The sequence below is a fragment of the Lissotriton helveticus genome, chromosome 1_1, assembly GCF_964261635.1.
Source record: "Lissotriton helveticus chromosome 1_1, aLisHel1.1, whole genome shotgun sequence".
Classification (NCBI taxonomy): Eukaryota; Metazoa; Chordata; class Amphibia; order Caudata; family Salamandridae; genus Lissotriton; species Lissotriton helveticus.
In genome coordinates, this window is record NC_136057.1 from 1,428,495,165 (window position 1) to 1,428,516,260 (window position 21,096).

A 21,096-nucleotide genomic window follows, 5' to 3' on the forward strand; every position below is an offset into this window, starting at 1 on the left:
CATCTGGTCCTGACGAAAGCCACTGATACTAGAACTAGATCAACAGGCTGAAACATGTTGACCAATCACTAACAGTGGTTTAAATCCATACCACTGTGCTGTTTCATTTTTTAATCCTGCCAGCTAGTACACGGGAATAAAGTTTTATTGTGTTCTATCTAGGTAGTTTTAATTCACACCCACCCTACTATATACAGCGCTGCACTTACCTCACTCAACCCCTACACCACACATATGGGATTACCATCCTACTCCATATAAATCCTTAAAACATCTCTGAGCTCCTTCCTTAAGATTCCCGAAGTAGTAGCTCCCAGTGGCAACTAGGGTTTTACCACTGGTAAGGAGGCCCCATATGATGAAGCATGTCACCCTTGGGTGAGTGAGGGGTCTTATCCTTAAGGGATGCCTTCCCCTGTGTCACAACATTGGTTGGGAGTTGGGAGAGTAATATAGGTTTTTCTTCAGCTTCACTTCACTCTTGCATATAAATTAAAAGACGGGTGTATTCTGTGATCTGTAGATTTAGATAGGGAATATACACCTTTGGTCTATAAACTTTCCCTCTAGACCCCTAACCCACGGTAGTATTTTTCTTTTAGGAAGAAGGGACCCTACTTGGACTGTGGCCAGCCACTGCCAACTAGAGACCCCCATTTCTAACACCCTTGTTTTTGTGCCCCTTTTGCCTTCTGTGCCACTCGTTTTTTGTGCCCTTCTGCTGTCTGTTCCACTCATTTTTTGTGCCCTTCTGCCCTCTGTGCCACTCGTTTTCCCCTAGTTTCTGTGCCCCTTTTACCTTTTGCTCCACTCATTTTTTGTGCCCTTTTGCATTCTGTGCCACTCGTTTTCCCTTCGATTTTGTGCCCCTTTTTCCTTATGTTACCTTTGTTGTCCCTCACCGCCCTCGCCAATGAGTCTCCTGCGGCCCTGCCCCCATTACTGCCCACTGCCCATTTGCTGCCCCCGCCTCCCGCCTCCCAGCTGCTCCGTAACCACCACCACCTCATCAGGGCAGCCAAGAGGACCTCCTTCAAAGACCGCCTCGACAACAATGCACACAATAGCAAGGATCTCTGCAACATTGTGAAGGAACTCTCCAACCCCAACTCCAACACCAACGACATCCCGCCATCGCAAGCCCTGTGCGACTCCTCTCGCCACCTTCTTCCACCACAAGATTGCAGACATCCACAACAGTTTCAACACCCAGACAGCCCCAACAGACAGCAACACAACAGACCCTCTGCACACCATTGACCACAACCCCCTGCTAGCCTAGGCCAGCGTGAGCATCGATGACACCATCAAGACCATGCACACAATCCACTTCTGCTCTCCGTCAGACACATTCTCGCACCACATCTTCAACAGATCAAGCAACTCCATCGCACCCCACCTGCGCCACGTCATCAATCTCTCCCTCGAGACCAGGACCTTCCCAGAGATCTGGAAACACGCTGAGATCAACGCCCTACTCAAAAAATCTAAGGCAGACCCAAGAGACCTCAAGAACTTCCGGCCAATCTCTCTGCTCCCCTTCCCGGCCAAGGTAATCGAAAAAAACATCAACAGACAGCTAACCTGATACCTCGAAGAAAACAGAATCCTGGACCCTTCCCAGTCAGGGTTCCGCAGCAACCACAGCACCGAGACTGCCCTCATCGCCGCCACCGATGACATCAGGACCCTGCTGGACAACGGCGAGACCGCAGCACTCATCCTCCTAGACCTCTCTGCCGCCTTCGACACTGTCTGCCGCCGCACACTACGCTCACGCCTCCACGCCGCAGGGATTTGAGACAAGGCTCTGGATTGAACCACCTCCTTCCTCTCCAGCAGAACCCAGAGCGTCCGCCTCCCCCATTCTGTTCCAAAGCCTCCGAGATCATCTGTTGTGTACCCGAGGGATCCTCCCTCAACCCGACACTGTTTAACATTTTCATGGCCCTGCTCGCACATGTAGCCCGACAGCACAACCTCAACATAATCTCCTACACCGACGACACTCAGCTGATCCTCTCCCTCACCAAGGCCCCAATCACCGCCAAAGCCAACCTCCACAAAGTAATGAAGGCCGTCGCCGACTGGATGAAGACCAGCTATCGGAAGCTGAACTCGGACAAGATGGAGGTCCTCATCCTCGGCTCCAACCCTTCAGCCTGGGACGACTCCTGGTGGCCGACTGCACTGGGGACAGCCCCGACACCCACCGACCACGCAAGCAACCTGGGAATCATCCTCGACTCAACGCTCTCAATGACCAAGCAAGTCAACGCCGTCTCCTCCTCCTGCTTCAACACCCTCTTCATGCTCCGCAAGATCTACAGATGGATCCCGACAGATACAAGAAAGACAGTGACCCAGGCCCTCATCAGCAGCAGACTGGACTACGGAAACGCCCTCTACGCAGGAGTCCCGACCAAGCTCATCAAACGACTACAACATATCCAAAACGCCTCGGCACGACTGATCCTCGACGTACCACGCCACGGCCACATCACCCCCCACCTGAGAAACCTGCACTGGCTCCCTGTCAACAAGAGTATATCTTTCAAGCTCCTCACCCACGCACACAAGGCACTCCACAAGACCGGCCCAGCCTTCCTCAACAAGACGGCTCTCCTTCTACATCCCCAACCGCCAGCTACGCTCCGCTGACCTCTCACTCGCCACCGTCCCGCGCATCTGAAGAATAACCACCGGTGGGAGATCCTTCTCCCACCTCGCCGCCAAGACATGGAACACCCTCCCACTGAGCCTATGACAGACCCAAGACCTGCTCACCTTCAGGAGGATACTCAAGACCTGGCTGTTCGATCAGTAGCGCCCCCCCAGCAGCGCCTTGAGACCCTCACGGGTATGTAGTGCGCTTTACAAATGATTGATTGATTGACCCTAAGATGCAGCCTCACTTCTAAAGGTCTCATTCTGAAACCTGCATTTTTATGATGACTTAATACTGCACCTCGGAAATACTGAGAACCCAGTGGGCGGTATGCAGCGGGTGCAGTAATTCAACATCAGTTTGAGTTCTGCCTATTACAGTTGGGAATATTATGCTAATACCGATTTCTTCTCACATTCTGATGTATATTGTATGTTTTCCCTCACACAAGTTCCGCCAGCTTTCACCTGTTAAAATCATGTATAGAATGCCCAGAGCATGAAGTAATGCCCGCATATCCTTGAATCCCGATCCATCCAGCCTCCATTGCTCCAGAATGAGGATTCTTCTGGGGTGAGACTAAGGCCCTACGTGGAGAACAGTTACAGTCTCCGGAAATTAACCCGGCAATTTGCCTCTTTCAGGGTACAACTGGATGTGAAATAATGCATAAGTGAGTAGTTAATGCGAGTACCGGAGTACCGTTGCTTTCTGTGCCCCCTGCTTGTGAAGGGCAGGCATTCCTGTGTCTGCCGCTCCCTGTGGTGGGCAGGCCAAGACTTATGCAACATTCCACTGGAAGGCTTAACTCTCTGTGTGCTTTCTAGAACGAATTCACAAACCTCCAGGGAAATGTTAGTACTCTATTCCAGGTGTAATTTACTTCTATTCGTAAGTGTGAGATACTCTGGTTTGTTCAGTCACAAGCATTCCCTGAGTAGATGAGTAAATTACAGTGTACGAAATGTTCATGTGAATGTATGCGATTTACAAGAATAAGAGATACAAGTTCTGAGCCAAGAACTCGCCAGGGCCCAGGAGACTACTATTTGGATTCTTAGAAATAATATTTTGGGGAACTCTTCCCTGATTTAAACTGCACCACTTTTGTAAGTGCAGGGAAGATATGGATCTGGTGTTAGTCAGTCACCTCAGAGTGCGCTTTTACTGATGCGTGTGCAACTTGCATACTTAGTTTTTCGAGTTTCACATGTGGGCATTTTCATCAGCGTGTTAGAGGAGTGACGAGGAAAATGTGACGCCAATATGGTGAACAATTTAATATATATACATTGAATTTACAATGACACCACAGCCTCGTGAGTAAACTTGCTGGTATTTAGAAACAATCGTAAGGTATTTGTCACATTCATTAGCTCACACATTACAACTAATCATCCCAATGTGCGCAGGGTTGACAAGCAAAGCATAGGATGGAGAAGCAAAGCATAATGTAATGTAATGTAATGTAATGTATGTATACTTGTAAAGCGCACTGTTACCTCGTTACGTGGTGTCCTGGCGCTGTATACCGCTGGGGAACCCGTCCTGGCTTTCCCTGTGAGAGGGCACCCCAAGGTGAAGCCAGGTATCCCCGGCGTTGCTGGGGCCGTTGTGGAGATTAAGCAAGCTATTGCCCAGAGTTGCAGAGTGGGACCCATGGTTAGCGTAGGCACCTAAGCGAGAAATTATCGAGTCCACGGACTTTGACCCAAGACCCTGCCGCGTCGGGAATTGAACCCTGGTCCCGGGCGACCTCTGCTTCAGGGTCTGCCGCTTCTAACCGGTGAGCCACACTTCTCCATAGGATGGAAAAGCAAAGCACAGAATGTTAAGGCAAAGCACAGGATGGAGAAGCAAAGCATAGATAGAGAAGCAAAGCATAGGATAGAAAAGAAAAGCACAGGATGGAGAAGCAAAGCATAGGATGGAGAAGCAAAGCATAGGATGGCGAAGCATAGCATAGGATGGAGAAGCAAAGCACAGGATGGAGAAGCAAAGCACAGGATGGAGAAGTAAAGGAAAGGATGGAGGAACAAAGCACAGGATGGAGAAGCAAAGCATAGGATGGAGAAGCAAAGCACAGGATGGAGAAGTAAAGGAAAGGATGGAGGAACAAAGCACAGGATGGAGAAGCAAAGCGCAGGGTAGGGAAGCAAAGCACAGGGTGGAGAAGCAAAGCACAGGGTGGAGACACAAAGGACAGGATGGACAAGCAAAGCACAGGATGGACAAGCAAAGCACAGGATGGACAAGCAAAGCACGGGGCCGACAAATCACAGGATGGAAACACAAAGCACAGGATGGAGACTCAAAGCACAGGATGGAGCAGCAAAGCACGTGCTAGAGGAAGAGGAGGGATGAGAAAAAAAACACCAAAATTAATATAAAACATCATAATTTCTATCAATTTAAACGGATACATTTAAAGTAAACTGTAAACGAAATGATATAATATATTTAGTGTTAGCAAGACAAATGCATCAGTTTTTTTGTAAATCCCGTATAGTGAGACATTTACTTACACCAGTCGTAAGTTCTGCCATTTTGAAAGTACCGTTTAGTAAATATTCTCAAAGGGCGTATTATAAGAGAGATAGATGTGCAATTTGAGAGTAGCATGTTGAGCCTGTTTTGATCAATACGACCCACAGGGCTCCTCCTTTGTACTTACTGACCAAAGTTAATTTGACTTTCCTTTAGAAACAACTATACCTTTTGATTGTGTAACACGGTTTCTGCCTACAGTAAAACAACAAGCATTGAAAATGCAATAGGTCTCACCTTTGATTAAGTTAAAGCCATTTGCTTTGTTAATGGTCTTGTATAGCAAAGCAAATGGCTTTAACTTAATGAAAGGCGAGACCTATTGCATTTTTAATGCTTTATAGTCCCTTTAGAAGACGTAAAATGCTAATAAAAACTCAGGGGTCCCCTGTCGACTTTCCATTTTCACTGATCTAAGCCATCCATCACCCAAAGCGCTGATTTCGCACTTTAACTTTACAATTGGCATCACTAGCTGTGCATGTGTCCACTCCCACAAGAGCTCTTTAGACGAGCGTGTGCGTTTAAAGGCAGAGATGATCCGCGGCACCACCTGCAGGGAGACATTTATCCCAGCATTATCAGCAGAAAAACGATCACTGATTTTCATTTGTCTTAGTGGTTTCTCAAGATAACAGTTATTCCATTCTATAGCACGCGACCCAAGCTCGGCCGTCTCAGTATCAGCCCTTAATCTCCAGAAGTTGCCGTTTTTCAGAAGCCGTGGTGTTTTGCTGTTATCAGCAAGATCCGCGCGGATACAGGGAATCCTGCAATCGCAGTTTGTTCACACGGCGGCAGCAGGCAGCATGCTTACGGAACTGTATATGCAGGGGCGTAACAAACACCCCCGCAGCCCCCGCAGTGCGGGGGGGGCCCCAGGGTTCAATAGGTGAAGGGGGCCCCTCAGCACATTGGTCGCTGTGAGGCTCTGAAGCAGCTGCAGTGTCTGCAGCCTGCTCCGAGCCCCTCCACTCTGACCCAGGACTGAAGAGAAACAATGTTTCAAGTTAAATCGTTTCTCTTCAGTCAGAGCCACAAGCCCGGAAAGAGGATGGGGGGGGGCAGAGAGCAGGAGGCAGCACATAACACTGCTCAGGAGGACCCTGACAAGGGTGGGAGTGGGGGCCCTCAGACAGCATTCCCCACAGGGTACAGCCTCTGAGAGGGGAGAGGACAAGGATGGGGTTAGGGGTGGGGGCCCCAGAGAGAGCAAGAGGCAGCATAGAGGAGAGCTGATAGGGGAAAGGATGGAGGTGGGAGCCCCAGATGCAGCGCAGGAGGCAGCGCAGAGGAGAGCTGATAGGGGAAAGGATGAGGGTGGGGGCCCCAGACACAGCGCAGGAGGCAGCGCATAGGAGAGCTGATAGGGGAAAGGATGGGGGTGGGAGCCCCAGAGACAGCGCAGGAGGCAGCGCAGAGGAGACCTGACAGGAGAAAGGGTGGGGGTGGGGGCCCCAGAGACAGCGCAGGAGGCAGCGCAGAGGAGAGCTGATAGGGGAAAGGATGGGGGTGGGGGCCCCAGAGACAGCGCAGGAGGCAGCGCAGAGGAGAGCTGACAGGAGAAAGGGTGGGGGTGGGGGCCCCTGAGACAGCGCAGGAGGCAGCGCAGAGGAGAGCTGACAGGAGAAAGGGTGGGGGTGGGGGCCCCTGAGACAGCGCAGGAGGCAGCGCAGAGGAGAGCTGATAGGGGAAAGGATGGGGGTGGGGCCCCAGAGACAGCACAGGAGGCAGCGCCGAGGAGAGCTGACAGGAGAAAGGATGGGTGTGGGGGCCCCAGAGACAGCGCAGGAGGCAGCACAGAGGAGAGCTGACAGGAGAAAGGATGGGGGTGGGGGACCCAGAGACAGCGCAGGAAGCAGCGCAGAAGAGAGCTTACAGGAGTAAGGATGGGGGTGGGGGCCCCAGAGACAGGGCAGGAAGCAGCGCAGAGGAGACCTCACAGGAGAAAGGGTAGGGGTGGGGGTGGGGGCCCCTGAGACAGCACAGGAGGCAGCACAGAGGAGAGCTCACAGGAGAAAGGAAGGGGGGGCACAGAGACAGCGCAGGAGGCAGCGCAGAGGAGAGCTGACAGGAGAAAGGGTGGGGGTGGGGGCCCCTGAGACAGCGCAGGAGGCAGCGCAGAGGAGAGCTGATAGGGGAAAGGATGGGGGAGGGGCCCCCGAGGCAGCGCAGGAGGCAGCGCAGAGGAGACCTGACAGGAGAAAGGGTGGGGGTGGGGGCCCCTGAGACAGCGCAGGAGGCAGCGCAGAGGAGAGCTGATAGGGGAAAGGATGGGGGTGGGGCCCCAGAGACAGCACAGGAGGCAGCGCCGAGGAGAGCTGACAGGAGAAAGGATGGGTGTGGGGGCCCCAGAGACAGCGCAGGAGGCAGCACAGAGGAGAGCTGACAGGAGAAAGGATGGGGGTGGGGGACCCAGAGACAGCGCAGGAAGCAGCGCAGAAGAGAGCTGACAGGAGAAAGGATGGGTGTGGGGGCCCCAGAGACAGCGCAGGAGGCAGCACAGAGGAGAGCTGACAGGAGAAAGGATGGGGGTGGGGGCCCCAGAGACAGGGCAGGAAGCAGCGCAGAGGAGACCTCACAGGAGAAAGGGTAGGGGTGGGGGTGGGGGCCCCTGAGACAGCACAGGAGGCAGCACAGAGGAGAGCTCACAGGAGAAAGGAAGGGGGGGCACAGAGACAGCGCAGGAGGCAGCGCAGAGGAGAGCTGACAGGAGAAAGGATGGGGGTGGGGGCCCCAGAGACAGCGCAGGAGGCAGCGCAGAGGAGAGCTGACAGGAGAACAGATGGGGGCCCCAGAGACAGCGCAGGAGGCAGCGCAGCGGAGAGCTGACAGGAGAAAGGAAGGGTGGACACAGAGACAGCGCAGGAGGCAGCACAGAGGAGAGCTGACAGGAGAAAGGATGGGGGTGGGAGCCCCAGAGACAGCGCAGGAAGCAGCGCAGAAGAGAGCTGACAGGAGAAAGGATGGGGGTGGGAGCCCCAGAGACAGCGCAGGAAGCAGCGCAGAAGAGAGCTGACAGGAGAAAGGATGGGGGTGGGAGCCCCAGAGACAGCATTCTCCACAGGGCTCTGCTCCTCTGAGGCAGCACAGAGCTGACTTTGGCCAGAAAGAGCTATTAATGTTGTAAGGGACAATGCATTTTACCTATGCGTTTTACCTATGCGTTTTCTGTTTAGAGTGGAGGGAATGTGTGTAGTTTCAAGTGGACATATATGGTTTGGATTTAAATTGTTAGTTGTGGAATTGTGTTGCGTTGATTGGATCTGTGTAGTGAAATAATGTGGCATGATGTGCAGTGTAATTATGTGGTATTGAGTAGAGTGGGATTGTGTGTCTTGGAGTGGTATTATCTGGAATGGTATTTTGTGTTGTGGAGTGGTATGTAGTAGAGTTTACTTATGCGGTGTGCTGTTAAATATTGTAGCATGATGTGGAATTTTGTGGTGTAGATTGGATGTATGTGGTGTGTTGTGCATTTGTGGTGTTAGTCTGAATTATGTAGTTTGTTGTGAATTATGTGGTGTGGAATGGAAATGTGTAGAGTTGAATTGTGTGACGTGGAAGTTGCGGGGTTGAGTGAAATTATATTGAGTGGTATGAGGCCTGGTGGGAAGTGTAGCTATGTGGAGTGTTGCTACGTGGCATAGACTGGATTTATGTGAAGTGTATGTATGCAGCATGGAGTAGAGCATAATTATGTGGAGGTTAATTCAGTGGAACTGAGTGGTAAATATGGAGTGTTATTATGCTGTCTGATAAATCGCATGTGGATGAATTGTGGAATTGTGTGACGTGTGGAATTATGTGGCGTGGTGTATAATTATGCGGAGTGGAACTATGCAACATGTTGCAGAGTTGTATTTTGTGGGCGATGATCTGTTTTAGAGTTGAGTGTAAATATGTTGTGTGAAGTGTAATTATATAGATTGAAGTTGAAATATGTGTAGTTGAGTTGTGTGGAGTGTAATTATGTGGTTGGGAGTGGTATTAAGTTGTGTGGAATGTTATTCTGTGATGTGGAATTATGTGGTATGGAGTGAAGTGGTAATATGTGTATTTTTAGGATTATAGTTATGTGGTATGGAATGTTGTGGGGTTAAATTATTTATAGTTGAATTGTGTGGCGTGGAATTATAAGCAGGGGCGTAACACAGGCCTCAGGGGCGTAACACAGGCCCCCACAGCCCCCGTGTTGCGTGGGACCCCTGTGCTCCAGAGGCCCCCTCAGCGGTGCCAGCAAGCACTACACATCAGTGACCGTCTGGGATAGGTAATTAATTAATATAGGTAGGTTATGTAACTGACGCTCGCTCTAGACTTTTCTTCACAAATTAAATGGTAAAATGTAACAAAATGGTAATGGTGCACACTGCGCAGCGTGCATATGTCTCCACCGCCACGTCTGCGCGGTCTTACTCTTCACCCTTAGGGTGGGGCTGGTGACCAATTGTCTTGCGCATTGCTGACTGGTGAAGCGAGGAGGCATCCCAGAGGCCAGAGTGGAGATAATTGAGAGGTAACGTGCGACGGCGACCACCGGCCATAATTTAATTATTTCTCTGGCTAGCCTTGTTTGCCCTGTCTTCTGCTGCCTACGCAGGTGAGTCTGTCTGTTCCCCCAGTCTATGCCACCCCCCCCCCCCCGCAGACAAGTGCACTCCACCCAAATTCATCGCGACGACCACTTGTGTGCGTAACGTCTCCAGTTTAGAGTGAAGTCATTTAGTAAAAGAAAGGCGCCTTTGGTACAAGAAAGTTGTTTGAAAAAGAGGGGGGTTTATGTTACACATTAAAGATTAAAAGTGCGTGTCATCAGTTTCACCTGCGATTTATGTTGATTTGCGGATTTTACAGAAAACTCAAAAATCGTTATTGAAGTTTGTGGGCGCAAGAAAATGTACCCTTCACCTATGAATTTACACCTTTGTCTGTGACTTTGGGAGAAGTTTCCCGGTTTCGCCCGACTTTATCAAGGCAAAGTGATACCCACTTCCCCCCAAAACTGACCCGATTTCTTTTGTCGTTGATTTCTAGTTGCCGGGTTATGTCAGTTCTGAAGGGGCGGGTCCAGCAGAACTGGACATCAGGGTGTGAGTGGGTGGAGTGGGGGGAGGGTTGGGGCAGAGAGGGTGAGGATTGGGGCTGTGGTGGTAGTGGTGCTACATAAATTGCAGCTTGCACAAAAAAATGGTTTCCAGCTAAGACAGATAAAAGTTACTAAAATACAGCAACATGCATTGCTGCACAGTCGAATGCCCTTCGCTAAAATTGACAGGCCACCTTTGAGTTACTCTTTGCTGTTTGGCTGTTAAACTGAGACTGAGGTGAAACGTTTGCCAGAACAGTCTTAACACTTTCGTGCTCATGACGAGCTCAGCTCGTCATGAGGCACGGTGGCGCTGTACTCATGACAAGCTCAGCTCGTCATGACCCACGCGGCGCTCACACGTGGGGATAATTCCCCTGCTGTGCTGAACGTTCCACGGAAATGGGCGTGGTCTTGACGAGCTCAGCTCGTCATGAGCACAGCGCCACGGTGCAGTGTGACGAGCTCAGCTCGTCACAAGCACAGTGGCGCTGCGCGCGCCCCCTCCCACCCAGCGCCGCAGGGGAATTAGCCCCGCGGCGAAGGGGTTAAAAGGTGTAAAATATACAAACAATTAAGTATTAGTATCACAAAATGTGCGCCATTAGACCGCATAATTTGCATTTTCCTGCTGCATAAATGAGTACCTGCAGCATAATTCACATGGCACTGCATACCATGTACTTCCCCTCTGTTTACTGCTGCCGCTAAGAGCCACCAATCCTACCCCATTTATAGGAAAGGAAAAAAATAACATTTACAGCCTTTCTACGATACGAAGCATGTTCTACCAGAGGTTGCTCGTGACTTGCGTGGAAACAGGCTCCAGCGCGTGTAACTCTCTCTTCTCTTTCTGGACTTTTTTTTTTACACCAGCACAACCTACCTCACTTGCGACCTTTGAACTTTGGGGCGCTCCGAGCACTGTTCCGCCCTGAAGCCATTGTACTCCGCTCAGTACCAGTAAAAGGAGCAATGTTTCTGGTCCATAAATGTCTCCAAATCCCGACCCTGTGGGTGTAACAAGATCACCTAGCCTCCTGCCCCAGAAACCTGCCAGCTCCACAGACCTCTCGAGGCAGAGAAACCTTCCAGTCCCACAGACCTCTCGGGCTCAGATACCTGCCAGCCCCACAGACCTCCCCGGGGACAGAAACCAGCCAGCCTCACAGACCTCCCCAGGCAGAGAAACCAGCCAGCCCCACAGACCTCCCCAGGCACAGAAACCTGCCAGCCCCACAGACCTCTCCGGGCACAGAAACCTGCCAGCCCCACAGACCTCTCCAAGAAGAGAAACCTGCCAACACCACAGACCTCCCCAAGCATAGAATCCTGCCAGCCCCACAGACCTCCCCAAGCATAGAATCCTACCAGTCCCACAGACCTCCCCAAGCACAGAATCCTGCCAGTCCCACAGACCTCTCCGGGAACAGAAACCTGCCAGTCCCACAGACCTCCCCAAGCACAGAAACCTGCCAGCCCCACAGACTCTCCAAGAAGAGAAACCTGCCAACGCCACAGACCTCCCCAAGCATAGAATCCTGCCAGCCCCACAGACCTCCCCAGGCAGAGAATCCTGCCAGTCCCACAGACCGCCCCAAGCACAGAAACCTGTCAGCCCCACAGACCTCTCCAAGAAGAGAAACCTGCCAACGCCACAGACCTCCCCAAGCATAGAATCCTGCCAGCCCCACAGACCTCCCCAGGCAGAGAAACCTGCCAGTCCCACAGACCTCCCCAAGCACAGAAACCTGCCAGTTCCACAGACCTCCCCAAGCATTGAATCCTGCCAGTCCCACAGACCTCCCCGGGCACAGATACCTGCCAGCCCCACAGACAACCCCAGGCACAGAAACCTGCCAGCCCCACAGACCTACACATGCACAGAAACCTGCCAGTCCTACAGACCTACACAGGCACAGAAACCTGCCAGTCCCACAGACCTCCCCAGGAGTATAAACCTGTCAGCCCACAAGCCTCCCCAGGCACAGAAATCTGCCAGCCCCACGGACAACCCCAGGCACAGAAACCTGCCAACACCACAGACCTCTCCAAGCATAGAATCCTGCCATCCCTACAGACCTTCCCAGGCAGAGAAACCTGCCAGCCCCACAGACCTCTCCGGGCACAGAAACCTGCCAGTCCCACAGACCTCCCCAAGCACAGAAACCTGCCAGCCCCACAGACCTCTCCAAGAAGAGAAACCTGCCAATGCCACAGACCTCCCCAAGCATAGAATCCTGCCAGTCCCACAGACTTCCCCGGGCACAGATACCTGCCCGCCCCACAGACCTCTCCAAGAAGAGAAACCTGCCGACGCCACAGACCTCCCCAAGCATAGAATCCTGCCAGCCCCACAGACCTCCCCAGGCACAGAAACCTGCCAGCCCCACAGACAACCCCAGGCACAGAAACCTGCCAGCCCCACAGACCTACACAGGCACAGAAACCTGCCAATCCCACAGACCTACACAGGCAGAGAAACCTGCCAGTCCCACAGATCTCTCCGAGCACAGAAACCTGCCAGCCCCACAGACCTCTCCGGGCACAGAAACCTGCCAGCCCCACAGACCTCCCCGGGCACAGATACCTGCCAGTCCCACAGACCTCTCCAAGAAGAAAAACCTGCCAACGCCACAGACCTCCCCAAGCATAGAATCCTGCCAGTCCCACAGACCTCCCCAGGCAGAGAAACCTGCCAACGCCACAGACCTCTCCGGGCACAGAAACCTGCCAGCCCCACAGACCTCTCCAGGCAGTGAAACCTGCCAGCGCCACAGACCTCTCCGGGCACAGAAACCTACCAGTCCCACAGACCTCTCCAGGCACTGATACCTGCCAGCCTCACAGACCTCTCCAAGAAGAGAAACCTGCCAACACCACAGACCTCCCCAAGCATAGAATCCTGCCAGTCCCACAGACCTCTCTGGGCACAGAAACCTGCCAGACCCACAGACCTCTCCGGGCACAGAAACCTACCAGCCCCACAGACCTCTCCAGGCAGAGAAACCTGCCAGCGCCACAGACCTCTCCAGGCACAGAAACCTGCCAGACCCACAGACCTCTCCGGGCACAGAAACCTACCAGTCCCACAGATCTCTCCAAGCACAGAAACCTGCCAGTCCCACAGACCTCCCCAAGCACAGAAACCTGCCAGTCCCACGGACCTCCCTGGGCACAGAAACCTGCCAGTCCCACAGACCTCCTCAGGCAGAGAAACCTGCCAACGCCACAGACCTCCTCAGGCAGAGAAACCTGCCAGTCCCGCAGACCTCCCCAGGCAGAGAAACCAGCCAGCCCCCCAGACCTCTCCAAGAAGAGAAACCTGCCAGCCCCACAGACCTCTCCAAGAAGAGAATCCTGCCAGTCCCACGGACCTCCCTGGGCACAAAAACCTGCCAGTCCCACAGACCTCACCGCCGGGGCACATGAGAACGTTTTTCTATGTTTGTGCTGAGGCCAAAGTAGAATAAGCTTACTATGGGCTAATTATTGTTGCTCTGTCAATGCAAAATGAATTTGTTCTCTCTTTTACCTGGTGTTAAAATGGACTTATGGCCCGAAGTGGTAGGTCTGTTGTTTTTCTAATGAGATAGCTCCAAAACTGAAACAAGAGGCATTTCTGGCATCTTCACAGTGTTGTAAAATAAGTCCCCGCAGCCCCCTCGGTGCAGGGTGGGCCCTCAAGCTCCAGGGGGCCTCCTCTACAAAAGTGGTAGGTGGTGGCCCGGGGAGGGGGCCCCCTCCATGTTCTTTGCAGGGGGGCCCCCTCAACTTTCGTTACGCCACTGTGTATATGGACACATGTGCAGTGATTTACGGGGCTTTGCTGTTTAGCGCAGTCACATTTTTCATCTAGAAGTATTCATTGGTTGGTGTTTTTTCCAATATCTCCATCACCCGTGACCTATTGAACTAGCCTTATAGTTTCTAAAGAAGTTCATTACAAGTTGTGACATGAAGTGCACGTGTTACAGAAGTACCTGAAGTGTGTTATTATGAGGTTATACAGAAAAAAGATCATTGCGTCAAAAAAAGCACAGACAGTCATCTGTAAATAAAGGGCACAACAAAGATAAGCATAGGCAAAAACAAGCTCTCGTGTGGAAGAAAAAGCCTTTTTAGGGGCTCACTGGTGCAGAGGTTCACCCCTATCTGTCCACCGGTCCTTGAACCAACAAAGAAGAGATTGGCACAGAAGCTGGAATGTCAAAACTAGGAGTTTATTAATCACTCATGAGTGGGACTGTATCAATACAACACCCTGGGGCACTGTATGAGGCAGTACAAACAGTACAGAAAGCAGGGGCCTTTTATGCAATATTTGTTGCATAGTCAGCATGGGAGCAAGGGGTGGTATTGGCACATACAAGAATAACTATTGACTAACATTGGCAGACAGAAACTACTTGTTCAGCAATGTGGAAGGAGACATAGTACACTTAGTCAATTAAAACAGCCTGACAGTTACACTCTAAGACAGGTGCATTCTAGCAGCTGCATGCCTTTCTGAGCATGCGCAGTGCTCTGGCTCATTACTGAAGGAGTTAACTATAGTTGATGACTCAAGTAGAATACAAAAGCAGGCAACAGTGAAGATGGAAGAAGCACATTGCTAACACATGGCTAATTAAAATGGATGCCACAAACAAAATGGCTGCAGTTTCTGCTAACGATACTGTCAGCGGTTTCCACATCGGCATTGCAGAAAGGCAGCCGCTTGTTTATAATTGCATCGCGCTTTCACTTTAAGTGAAAGTGCGATGCAAAAATAAACACGCTGCTGCCTTTGCCAAAGTTGAATGAGAACAAAAAGTGGGTAGCGGCTAATTAGGAGACACTGTCTCCCGCCGCCAGAAAAAGATGTAATTCCGGTGGGCAGGGCCAAAAGCGGACAGGGTGGTAACCAGGAGGGACAAAAAACCCTCATGGACATTCATAACACTCGGTTTAGCATAACTGGTGGCGCAAAATGACGCGCACCAATGCAAAACACGGGCAGAGCAGAAAGCGAGTTTCTGGAATCGTATTGATTCCAAAAAGCCCTCGCAGGGTGAGGGCAGCACATGCGCACTGCTAACGCCAGGCGAGACCTAAAAAAGACATGTGTGTGAGGAAATGGGAGTTGTGAAATCCAAATAAGTGAAATATATTCGAAACAAGTGACTTTTCGCTGCTGTTAGAGTTAGGCTTGGGGAGAATCTACCCATCTATTCTTCCAAGTACACTCTGGTGCAGACCACTAGCCCCCCTCCCTCCCAGGGACCCCTCTCCCATCCAGAGATCACCCTGCTTAATCAGAGTCTATGGTTTGAGCAGGGGCCAATTGACTCTAAAACCTTTCAACATCAGTGGGATAATGGTGTGTGGGGCCTTTCATCACATTCTGCGGGGTTTAGCATTGTTTTTACATTAGGCCAGGGGGCGATAGTGCACCCCCGGAGGCTTGTATCCTCCTTGTTTGTCAGGATTTAAGAAGCCCATTGTTTCTATCTAATTCCTGTGTACACTCTGGAAAGTTCATGCCTTTAACCAGGCCACTCCTTCAAGGACTTTGTGCAGTGCAATAGCTCGTTGTTAATGAATTTGGGTACGGGGGTGTTTACGTGTGGATTGTATTGTATCCCCTCCTATTGTGTAGTAGAAGAACAACCTTGTAACTAATTTAGTGCAGCTCAAATGTTTTTATTGTTTATTGAGAACATGTTACCTTTGCAGAAATGACGCCACTATTACCTGCATACATGAATGGCTTTCCATTTGTCACAGTCACAGACATTGTAAATGTCCCTTCACGGACAGGACATGACATGCTGTGCCTGCCTCCACTAAAGTTAAGCTGTTTTTATTTGTTTTGGGTGTTTTTTCTTTGTTTCTTTGTTTCTGCTGTCAGCGAGAGTGCACATTTCCCTAGGTTTTGATGCTCAGATTACATATCTAAACATTACCAAACACACCTTGCTCTGTCTACGCTGCATTAGATTGAGAAATCCTTCTGAATGTTTGCTGAATCTTGCTCTAAACTATAAACTGCACTTTAAAGCAGTGTATGGGGGATCCTACCCTAAAGCAATTGCTACACACATGTATTACAAAAATACAAACATTATATATGCGTATATGGCTGTTTATTTCTTTCAGAAAAGTGTTGACGGTCTTTCAAAACTTGTTGACAGAGTTATAGAAATATGCTGATGCAGTAATAATTTAAGCAGTCAGCAAGCGCAATTATTTTCTCATTTGTTGCCTTAAAGTGAAAATAATGTATTATATTTTCTGGTTTTTATTACCTTTTTAATCGAGGAGGCTTGTTATGGATTTTAGGTCGGGTGTTAGCCAAGAGCTATTGATTTGACTAAGATTTTATACATCTGTATAATACATTTACTTATAAGGACTTCCAGCCAACCTACTTCGTCCATTTGTCTTTCGTTATGTCATTCACATTTTCTTCCTTCCACTAATGCATACAGCATGGGACAGTGAGTCAGCCCATTTCAGCCATTGGCTAACTTCCAGTGGCGGCTGGTAAATGTAAATTGTAAATGTAAATTGATACTTGTATAGCGCACTACTCACCTACAAGGGTCTCAAGGCGCTTGTACGAATACCGCTGTGGAACCCGTCCTGGCTTTCCCTGTGAGGTGTCTACTCCTGGGCACCCCCAAGGTGGAGGCCAGGCATCCTTAGCGTTGTGGGGGCCGTTGTGGAGATTAAGCAAGCTATTGCCCAGAGTTGCAGAGTGGGACTCCATGATTGGAATAGGCACCGAGGCGAGAATTATCAGGTCCGTGGAATTTTTGAGCCCAAGACCCGCCGAGGTGGGGTATTGAACCCTGGTCCCGGGCTAGACCTCTGCATCAGGGTCTGCCGCTCTAACCATTGAGCCACACTTCTCCACTGGTAGGGAATGTGGTGGTGGCGGGGGTTAGAAAAAAAACGAAAACAAAACTTACCTGCTGGTCACCGGTCGCCATCTGCCACCTCTCTTCCGATGCAGGAACCAGGAAGTACACAGGCTCCCAGACTCCCCTAGCCAATCTCAACACTGAATACTGCAGCGTTGTGATTGGTCTGAGCGCTGTGGTTTGGAGCTCAGAGAAGGCCTGGTAGGCTGTGCATGTTCTCCAGCCAGGCTGTGTAATTGAGCCAGTGGGGAACATGCAAAGTGTGCATGACTGTTTGGCTGGCCAAACCATCATGCACACATAAGGTGTAGCAATCAGTCCTCCTTCCTCTGGGTCACAGTAGCCTGGCACGGCCTGGCCCTGCCCTGCCCTAACGTAACCTGGCTGTAACTTCATTAATAAAATGAAAATAATGTTGTTATTATCATTTCATTTTTCCTTTGCACCGCTCTTAAAGCTGTGGGGAGACTCTCCTCCACCTTAGATGAGAAGCCACAGCTGCTAACTTCCCTGTGAGAGACTGCATTTCGCTCTTTTATAAGGAGCACATCCACAAACAATATAATTCCCTTTAATGCCAGAGGCTACAATGGGAATTTTTTAAATGAAAACATTTTTTTGCGTCAAGGATTTTTTTTTATATTGGTGAGTCAGGCAACTCACCTAACAACAGTGTTTTTCATAAAAGACAGAATAAAACAAAACAAGTATTGAAAAAGTTGATAGGCTGGACAGCCAAGGCCACACAGATTGGCTCTGCCAATGCTTGTTTTTACTTGTTGTGGTGTCATATTACTACATTTAATAAACTGCAATTATTTGAAATGTGCAATACTGGTGAAATATTGGAAATTCTAGTCCAGAAAATTGGTGCTTCGACTATTCCCTTGATTCAAGGCAGTGTTATCCAGTATGCGTTCAACTTTCCATAAGCATTAATGCATAGATGAAATATTTTAAGGTTACAAAAGACACATACTTTTGGCTGACCTGCAATAGAAATAAAAACGCTTTCCAAATGTTTCTACCCCCGTCTCCAAATCACTAAAACGATTTCTGTTGATAGTAATGAAATATTTCTCAGAATAGCGGTAAATCTAAGTATCATATAATGTATTTGTCATTGTTGTAGTGATATTTCAAAAAATAACATTTTGCACAGTAGTTTTAAAATCCATCGACTTATTTTTATCTCTGGCAAAACAAAAAACTAATGACAAATAACTATGTAGGAATACATCTACAACCATATCTAGAGTGCGGGTGTGTCTGCCTAATGTTTGTGAATATCAACAAACTCGAAAGCTTGTAGGCTATAACTTAGCCAGGCACCCCTTGACATTGCCGATGTCATGTTGTGTGTGTAAATCATTTTCCATATTACGGCATCTACTGCTAGCATAGTGAGCCGGTCCTTCTAGGCAGATGTGTAACTCTGTGAACCCCTACGCAACATTATACCTCAGTCAGGTATAATGTATGCAGTTTGGGCGAAATCTTCGTAGAACTGGCGCAGTGAAATCTATCCACTTCTAGGACGTCAATGCGTCAAGCAGTCAGAAGGGTGATCAGTGCAATAGGTAGAGGCCTCCCCCAGGCATTGCTGAAGTTGTGTCATGCTTACAAGTCCAGCAATGCGTGAGTTTTGGGCCGACAGACACGCCAGGATTTCTGATGCATCTGTCAATCCTCACGACATTGAGCACCATACAGCAAATAGGGCGCATCCATGGTGTCACACGGAAGGCGCCGTGAAAAGTTTTGCATCGCTGTTTTAGCGCCGCAATGCCACACTTTTCATAAATGAGTCCCTAAATGCTGTATAAAATCAAGTTAATGTTACAGTAGGGATGAGAATGCTCATTGTGACGTGCACAGGTGCGCTTCTGATTTGTACAGATTTTAAAAAGTCACAGCAGCAAAAATCTGCTATGGTCATGTAGTCTGCCCATTTCCGTGCCTGTTGTGACACATAGAAACATGTTTAGTCTCCAGCTTCACCCCCCCCCATCTTGACGCTGGCTATCTTTTCTTGAATTGTAGGCTGTTGACTTTGTGCTGTCTTCCTGCCGCTGATTTTACCTACACTATATTTTGTGCTTAACATCAGGGTTTCTCCTCTTGACTCCTTACAAGAAGAGTCCAGATGCAGGTATGGCTTTCAACGCTGAGCCCTTAGAATGTGTCCTGTAAAGTTCCATGACCCCTTCACATCGACAACAAAGAATAAATATTCCGGGAACATGTTTGTGAACTCTGTACTGTGAGGCAAGGCCTCCCTTGAGGTAATGATGTTGAAACACCAACAGCAGCCTTCATACCTAGACCACTGCCTGTATTTGTATAACAAGCGTTTACGAGAAGTTGGGGGAGAAAAGGGTTCAGACCTTGCCCTAGAGGCCAGCACTGTCGAAAGTGAATTCTCTAAATTTGTCTAAGGTTTGGTATTAGGAGGAAAGTACAACATGGACGTTTCACATGACCTTCATCCATTTTATGCATTTTGAACCACACTGTGACTCCTGAGTTTGACGAATGTAGGAATCAGTGAAAACAAGCTGGGCAAAACTTTTTTGACAAGTCTCCAATCTTGGCGGTAGTCCAAGAGATGAAAAATGGAAATGGCGTTGTACAGTAAACAATGCATGGGACCGGTCTGAACCCATTCAAGGGTCCAGGGGGGTGCAAAGGTTCCTAGGACTCCACAGTGGTGATTTAGTATTTTTTTACCTCCGTTGTCCCAGGGCCTGACCTACCATGATCATTTGAACTGAGCCCCAGGTAAACCCTCCAGCTCTGAGCCAGTGGGGTAATGCAAAATAATGGACCCGCCTACAGAATGGGCTCAATGGAGGTCCCATGAACTGTTGGGTCCCAGCCTTACACTGCAGGGGCCTGCTCTGTAAAGCAGAGAGGCTTACCTGAGCGTTTAACTATTTCTTTGTCAATGCCATTGCACGCATTCTGCAAGGCAAGGCATGCCAAGTCATGGCTTAGAGCAGTATTCTTCAAACTACAGAATGCTGCACCCCAGTGTTAACACGCATTGTCGTAGCCAATAGGTCTCGCCTTTGGGACCTTATAAGTATTTAGTTTTGCAGCACAATATTCTTGGTGCAACAACATCAACTGTTGCATGGCTAAACACTTATAAGGTCCCAAAGGCGAGACCAATTGGCTATGCCAATGCTTGTTCATTTTTTATCTCAGGACAGCTTATTTCATAACTTGTCAGCATTTTAGACGTCAAGATGCTTTGTAACGTGCCAGAGATTGGCTTTACTTCGACCCTGCTGCATGGTGTTGACATTCCTTCTGCTTTTACCGCCGAGCATGTAAACCCTACACTCAAGGCACTGTGTAATTGAACCCTACGGGAAGATTGTCGCGATACGGTGACAGTCACCGTATTGCGGCTATGTTTTGTCTGAATGTTTGCTTTAGTATTGGCATGTGTAGTAACAAAAAAGCAGTTCCCTATTTGCCTTAAGCTTTGATGCACGCATTTTAAAAACAGTTTGGACAATTAACTAAAAAGCTGAATATTCGAAAATCGTCAATCAATAAAAAGAAAGCCAAACTAACAATGTATTTGCAGATGTGTGTCTGTGTGCACCAGGACTGGTTGCTTTGTCATCGTGTGTTGATAAGAGAGAGCGGTCTTATCCGCGGGGAGGGAAGGTGGGGCGCCCCGCTCCTCCCGCGAGGCTAGGATCAGCACACGCCACACGAGGTCACTTCTTCTGGAATTATCCATGGAGTAATATGTGCTTAGGAGGCTCCTGGACAAACTTCCATCCGAAACCCCTCCCTTTGACCCTCTTTGATCTATGAACAGAATGTCTATTTGATTAGCTCAAATGTTTGCATGAATCACCCATCTT